Source organism: Acanthaster planci, linkage group LG11 (assembly GCF_054643075.1).
Source record: "Acanthaster planci isolate LZ-2023a linkage group LG11, COTS_SCS, whole genome shotgun sequence".
Lineage (NCBI taxonomy): Eukaryota > Metazoa > Echinodermata > Asteroidea > Valvatida > Acanthasteridae > Acanthaster > Acanthaster planci.
This window is the reverse complement of record NC_141787.1, coordinates 6,374,085-6,381,965: the sequence shown is the minus strand read 5'-3', so window position 1 is coordinate 6,381,965 and position 7,881 is coordinate 6,374,085. Positions and strand designations below refer to the sequence as shown.

At 49.9% G+C, this 7,881-nt stretch overlaps 1 pseudogene; it reads right to left on the bottom strand.

The window, feature by feature from the left end:
- Positions 1-4,787: 4,787 nt before the first annotated feature.
- On the bottom strand, positions 4,788-7,872 carry LOC147797284 (large subunit ribosomal RNA; annotated as a pseudogene).
- Positions 7,873-7,881: the final 9 nt, after the last annotated feature.

The following is a 7,881-nucleotide window of genomic DNA, read 5'->3' as shown; positions in this document are numbered from 1 at the left end:
TTGTGTGTGTACAATCATAACTGTTTTGCAGGAGTTCATAGTAACTCCAAAGACGGTGTTTCATCATGCCGTTTTCATGCACAGCACCTAGGGAAATACGGAATGGTCAATACTTGCATTTAATATTTTCTTAAGTTTTGAGAAATGGCAGGTAAATTTTGGTAGTGCTCTATTTGAGTTCGAAAAGGGACATACTCTTGACCAAGTAACATGGGTGACTTTTTTTCCCTTGTCCCTTTTTGTAACTCGACGACGGATGTAAAATTTAGGGCCAGTGAGGCTCTTGATATAAATGACATCATGAAGTTTCGGTCTTGCCAAAATTAAATGTAACGTGGGTTACGTGGAGATAAAAACAAAACTGAATGAAGTGCGCCGTGATACAGAGGCTGTATACAGCTTTTAGGACGTGATTAGGGTAAAACCCAAATCTTTACTGATTCGACATCCAGTGGATTCTCTGTCATTTTCTGTTGTTGAAATTCAAATAACTATAGGGATTGATTGTTTGTTTGTTTTGCTTTTGTTTGACCAGTTTTGTGCTTGTATTTGGGGGAGTAGATCCGTTTGCGTGACACAAGAAGATTAATCCAATACAAATGGGACATGCATGTCTTTTGTGAGGATTTCTGTTTGAAAATATCAAGTGATTCTGCAGTTGAAAGCAAGCGAAATTGTACTAAATGTTCTTCCGTCAATGAAATAAGGTGCTAGACAGTGCCATCCCTTGATCTGTTTCTCTTGCACCGTCAATAATAAAAATTCACATAGAGATACGTCGCTGTTTTTTCGATTGAGATCACTAGGCAGAATTGGACCCCAACACGGTTGAAATCGGTTTTATTGTCGAAAATTTAAGAAATGTAGATTATGAATAAAAAAGTGATCCGTGTATTCAACCCAGAAAATTGCCTTGAGAGTTTTGCGCTCACGAAAAAAAAAATGAGAGAAAAATATAAAAGTTATGTGGTGTTGACCAAGCATTCAGGCGCACGGACTCCTGAAATTCGCAAGGAATCGCAGTTACCGGCTTCCATATAGGACTCTTCTGGGATCTCGGGGTTCCCGGCCCACCACACTTCCTCCCTGCCCATCCATTTAACTCTAAAAAGAGTTTGAGCGACCATGCAAGGGAGGAAACGAGACAAGCCCCTAAGCCCTGGCCGCCGAGTCGGCCATACGGTCTCGAACCTGTACTAAGGCGCTCACCTGGACCTCGCGGACAGTCCCAGCAGAAGAGCTTAACCCGTGGGCTAAGGTACTGTTGGTATTTGGCAGGGGTGAATTAGAGTCTCTTATAGGTACTGACTGAAAGCAAACTTTGGGAAAATAAAAGTCACCGGTGGGATTCGAACCCACGATATGACGATCTGATAACCACGATCTTAACCATTTGGCAATTTCAGAGAATTGCTTCGAGTTGTTCATATTTACGTAGATAAGAAAACCGTTATTAACCAAGTTATACCGCACAGAATTTTGCTCTGCAAAGACTGAGCGATCAAAACGCTACAATAGTACATCATGTAGCAAAAATGCACAATTGGCCTGCACACAAATCTCACTGGCATCTCTTCCTTGACAAATTTGAATTAATGCGCGCGCATCAATATGGCAAAGTCCCCGGACTGTGAGTCCGTCCGGACACGTCTCAACTCTTAAAGGTTGCACTACACCAAAATACGCGCCCATAAGGGTGCTCTGCCCAATTCAGGGAGAATTCTTCGCCCAGCCGAGGCGCTGAAAAAGTATCCCTAGAGTTTATTTGAAAAAGATGAGATTGTGTGGCCCAAGAAATTGTAGGATTGTGGACGAATGGCCCAGAATGAACTCTCCACATTCAAGGGCACCCATCCCAGGGCCAAGCACAGCAAAATGCTACTGACAAATTGTTCCAATAGACTCAAAAGGTGGAGGGATGTCATTTGAAAAATGGCTGCTGATGACAGACTTGGTAGCGTTCACTTTTTTAAGGGGGGGATGAGTTTGTTTTTGGTGGATAATTAGAAATTTCATTGGTTAAGTAACCTACTTAAAATTAAAAATCAATAGAAAGCTGAATGACCCAAGAACACTCTGCTTTTTTGTTTTGTTTTGTTATTTTTTAAGTTGCCGCTGGGGGGGTGTAAGAGGCCCGAAGAACTTTGGTTGCCTGCACCGGGGCTGCAAACGTGGTCGATTTTACCTTGTCTTCAAATGGGCTTCCTTTAGTTCAGTGCACGCATAGACAGCCGTGAAAAATCAGAGCGAAATAGCGCAGCCTGTTGACTCCCGGAGGAGGTTTGTCTCCGGTTTTTTGCCAGAAATTCAAGATTTTGGCCAGTAGATCACTTTTTGTTTCAATTTATGGGTTTTAGTCACGATTTTTTTTTATTTGCCTTTTCCCAAAGATATATCGAAAATAGTAAAACTGTTCGCCCAGCTCTCATTGTCTTTCCAAATAGGCCCTCCATTTTGGGCTTTTTGTAAAAGAAATAACCCGAACTGGAAACTACCAGTACAAAATTCGGGATTTATAAAACGTTTCTGTGATCCCCCCTGATTATGGCATGTTTCAGATTTCATCAACTAATATAAAGATAACAGAAAACATATCAAAATAGTTAAATTAAATCAAACACTAGAGTCAACTTGTTATTAAATTGCTCTCTTGGTTGTGAAAACTGGGTTTCCACAGAAAACTTTATTTCCCGGAAAACTACATTTTATGACTTTTCCAGGATTTTTTTCAGGAATAAGAAGTTTAAAAAATGCATGACCAAGATGTATATAGGAAACCCTAAAACATTTATCTGAGTAATCTGTACCTGAAAATGAAATGTTTTCAAGGTTTACTGCAGTTCCATCTTGCAGCAAGGCGATCAGGTTGAAACAAGTGATGGACATAAAGGCACCATTCTAACATTTTTTCTCTCAAAAACTGTACTGCTTCCTTTGACACTTTTGTGACAGTGATTTTTTGTGGCTTGCCTGCGGTTTTCTGTAACAAAGATGTATGATATTTGTTGGCTGTAATGCTACCCGTGTTAAATTGTAAAATATTCAAAGGTAGAAATCTGTGATTTATGAAGACGGGACGACTTTTCAAATATCTTTCTAGGGTTTTATGGCATTTCATTACATCAACAGGTAACAATTTTTTACATGTACCACAGAAAACGTGCCTGCCGCAAATATTCCGATTTACTAATCCTTCCTAATTGGGTTTTTCTTTCAGAAACATGTACAGTGCATTTACAAGGAAATAAAAAATTTGTTATTCATTTATCAATTCTTTTTAAAAATACCGGTATCTTTTGGAAATACACACTAATTTTTAAATCATGTTTCTTTCGGATATACCGGTAGACCAACAACTGAATGTTAAAATGGAACATGAGCATGTTACTTACGTCTCTGATGATACTCTTCATAGGGAGGTACTGGATGTCTTACGTTACGTTCATCCACCCAGATACCACGCCCAGTATATCCAATAAAACTCACTAGGTATGACCATTCGTCATCTTTGACTACTTTAGCTGCACACCATCTTCCCAACTAATGGAATACCTGGACGCAACTTCCAACTGAGAATTTTCCTGTCATTTTGTCTTCTTTAGTAACTGAACATTTTGAGAACTGCACCAAGACTGTAAAATGAAGGATGATGAAGATGAAGAAATCACCTTAACCTTGCCATTATATGGCAGCCAATATACTCTTGGAGACTCCACCATGAAAGGAAAAAAAGGCCACAGAATATTCATTTTAACCGATGACACAATTATCTCATTGCTATTCCGTTTGCAAATGATTGTTATTTAGTTATAAATTGCTTTTTATACGTGCACCAAACATTTCATTTAGATTATAAATGTATGTGACTATGAACTCTAAATTCTTATTTTTTGGTTTTCATATCACTACGCAGCATCAAGCCAGTGATCAATCCAGCAATGAATGACCAAAGCCAGCGAAGGATGACACAAATCTGTCATTCACTTTATACCAAGGACTGGTATGTTTAGCAGAGATGAAAAGCATAGGACTACTGGTTAATCACGACAAGGGGGCAATAAAGCGTAAAAAGTGTCAACTGGGGAAAGCTGTCATTTCAGAATGGATGTTTTCTTTCCGAGTCAGAGAGGTCTAACTTGGATTCGTTTAAATGGGAGAAATTCGTAATGTTTCGGGTCCAACAGACCCCGACGAGAGATGCTCTTGCGAGCTAGGGTGCCTCACCGACGCGTTCACGGATGGGGCCGAGTCGGTTTTTGCGCCCGAGTCGAAGCGTAACTGTAAGATGCCGCTCTCGGTCTGGAAGCCATGGTTCATCTGTTCCGAACAGCCGAACAGTCGGCATTGGGACCGACTTGGCAACTCCCCGAGAGCCCTCCTGCGGGGTACACTAGTAACCCTGGATTTCAAGTCAGTTTGGGGCGGCCGCATCAGACATGCAGCCCAGCAGCCAATCCTCGGCCACCGGGGAAGCGCTCGTTCACTCCGCCGTCAGTTCCAGCATGCCCTCCTCCAGCTGCACCCGCTCCTCCGTGGAGTCCCGCCGGGCCTGCCGCTGGTTCTTCCCCGGTCTCCTCCTCCAAGGCGGGTCCGCCCAAGGGCCACTGGGTGGCGCCGGCTGGCCCTCCGCGCTCGACCTCCTCTCCCCGCTGCTCGACCCCACCACCCCCGCCTCCCCGTGTGGCGGCGCCCCTCTCCCAGAAGTCGCTCCCGCGGCGGCGATGCTGCCTCCTCTGCGGCACGTCGTCCGACCCGGCCCACCAGGATAGGCCCGTCTGCGGTGCGGGCAAATCTTTCGGATCGAAAGGTTTAGTTTCAGCAGATCGCAGCGAAGCGGCTGCTCTACTCAGCACGACACCCCGATCCATACCCAAGTCGTCTGCAAGTGGGGTCCCTCTCGAGACGGTGGTTCGGCTTCCGCCGGAGCTTCCGGCAGCGACCTCTCATCAGTAGGGTAAAACTAACCTGTCTCTCGACGGTCTAAACCCAGCTCACGTTGCCTATTGGGCTGGTGAACAATCCAACGCTTGGCGATTTCTGCTTCGCAATGATAGGAAGAGCTGGCATCGAAGGATAAAAAAGCAACGCCGCTATGAACGCTTGGCTGCCACAAGCCAGTTATCCCAGTTGTAACTTTTCTGACACCTCTTGCTTCAAACTCCGAAGCTCAAAAGGATCGATAGGCCACGCTTTCACGATCCGTATTCATACTGAAAATCAAAATCAAAAGAGCTTTTGCCCTTTTGCTCCGCGCCAGGTTTCCGTCCTCGCTTAGCTCGCCTTAGGACACCTGCGTTACCCTTTGACAGATGTACCGCCCCAGTCAAACTCCCCGCCTGAGGCCGGCAGCCGGAGCGGGTTGCGGCTGGCGGCTGGCGGCTGGCGGCCTGCGGCCGGCGGCGTTGCGAGGCGGCTAGCCGCGTAGCGCCAGAAGACTGGGCCCGCGCGGGGCCCGCTCCCCACCTCACCGGCTAAGTAAAGAAACGACAAGAGTAATGGTATTTCACCGTCGCGCCGGTGCCCTTCCACCTATCCAACACCCCCATGTCTCTTCACAAGGTCAGACTAGAGTCAAGCTCGACAGGGTCTTCTTTCCCCACTGATTCTGCCAAGCCCGATCCCTTGGCTGTGGTTTCGCTTGATAGATAGGGACAGTGGGAATCTCGTTAATCCATTCATGCGCGTCACTAATTAGATGACGGGGCATTTGGCTACCTTACCCGCACTTCGCTGAATTTCTTTACTTTGAAATTCAGAGCACTGGGCAGAAATCACATTGCGTCAGCGCCCCGGCTGCGGACGTTGCGATGCTCTGTTTTAATTAGACAGTCGGAGGGGGGCCCGTGCGCGGACGGCCCCGCGGCCCGGCGGGGGGAGCTCCGCTGCCCAGATACGGCGCGCCCGGCCCGCGCCGGGGCGCTGCGACCTGCTTCCTGCCCCAGCCCGACCGACCCAGCCCTCAGAGCCAATCCTTCTCCCGAAGTTACGGATTCGGCTTGCCGACTTCCTTACCTTCATTGTTCTATCGACCAGAGGCTGTTCACTTTGGAGACCGGCTGTGGTTTTGGGTACGACCCAAGCCGACGGTCCACGCACTCCCCTGCATTTTCAAGGGCCGGCTGGAGCTCGCCGGGCGCCGCCAGAGACACGGCACTCTACGGGGCCGCAGCCCCTAGCTCCAAACCAGCCGATTCCAGAGACCCCCCCCCTTAGCAAGAAAAGAAAACTCCCGGGGCCCCGGCTGGCGTCTGTGGGCTCGCTTGCTTCGCAGCTCGGACCGCCGAGAAGGACGGAGGGCTCCGCCTGCGGGTTTGGGAATATTGACCCGATTCCGCCTCCGCTCGGAACGAAATTTCCCTGGGGCTTAGGATCGACTGACCCATGTACAACAGCTGTTCACATGGAAGCCTTCTCCGCCACTCGGCCCTCGACGATCTCACTCAAATATTTGCTACCACCACCAAGATCTGCACCCGCGGCGGCTCCACGCGGCCTCGCGGCCGGCGCTTCGACCTGCACCGCGGCGGCCCTCCTACCCGTCGGGGCGTACCACCCAGGCGGCGGTCCCACTTGCTCTCTGCCCCGACGGCCAGGTGTGGGTGGCACGCTCAGCGCCATCCATTTTCAGGGCTAGTTGATTCGGCAGGTGAGTTGTTACATACTCTGACTATAATGGCCACCGTCCTGCTGCCTGTACCAACCACACCTTTTCTGGGATCTGATGAGCGTCGGCCGCAATGCGGCGCCTTAACCATGCAGGTTCATCCCGCAGCGCCAGTCCTGCTTACCAAGAATGGCCCACTGGACGCCCGTGCATTGAGGGCCCGGCCCCGCACCAATTTAAGTTTGAGAATAGGTTGAGGTCGTTTCAGCCCCAAGGCTTCTAATCATTCGCTTTACCGGATGCAACTGCTCTCTCTCTCTTCCGGACGCCAGCTATCCTGAGGGAAACTTCGGAGGGAACCAGCCACTAGACGGTTGAATTAGTCTTTCGCCCCTATACCCAAGTCGGACGATCGATTTCAACGTCAGAATCGCTGCAGACCTCCGCCAGAGTTTCCTCTGGCTTGGTCCTGCTCGGGCATAGTTCACCATCTTTCGGGTCGTAGCGCGCCCGCTCTTCCTCCGCCGCAGTCGCAGGGGGCTGGCGGCGGGGCTGTGGTGGCGCACGTGCGGGCGCGGCCCATCGTCCCTTTCTCAGCCTGGCAGCTGGCGGGATCACGGCCGGTCTCTAGGCTCTCTGACCGGTCCTCCCGCCGGAGGAACCCCAATCGGCCGGCCTCTGCCGGCCCGGATGCCCTGTCGGTCGCGGGCCGCGCCCAGGAGAATTGCACGCGGCCGGGCGCAGAGGCGCCCCTGGGCCCTGCCACCGGCGAAGGGGGTGCGGGGCCGCGGCGGGCACCGCGCCGGCCTCGCTGAATCTCCTGGGCCCTCCCGTTTGCTTCTCGACGGCTTCACTTACTCTTGAACTCTCTCTTCAGAGTGCTTTTCAACTTTCCCTTACGGTACTTGTGCTGTATCGGTCTTTTGTCGGTATTTAGGCTTGGATGGAGTTAACCACCCGTCTTTGGGCTTCGCTAAAAAACAGCACGACTCCCGGAAGCCATGGTCGCCGGCTGGACGGCGCCTGCAGTGGCTTGACACCCGCCGCGGGACGGAAGGGTCCTCCATTACAAGGACCTTGGTGCCGCCGCTACTGCCGGACCGGACTTTCCTACGCCACAGTTCCAGTGAGCCCGCTGGGGGCCCGGGGATTCGGCGCTGGACTATTCCCGCTTCGCTCGCCGTTACTGGGAAATCCTGGTTAGTTTCTTTTCCTCCGCTTAGTAATATGCTTAAATCCAGCAGGTCCTCTCGCCCGACCTGAGGTCGATGGGTTCG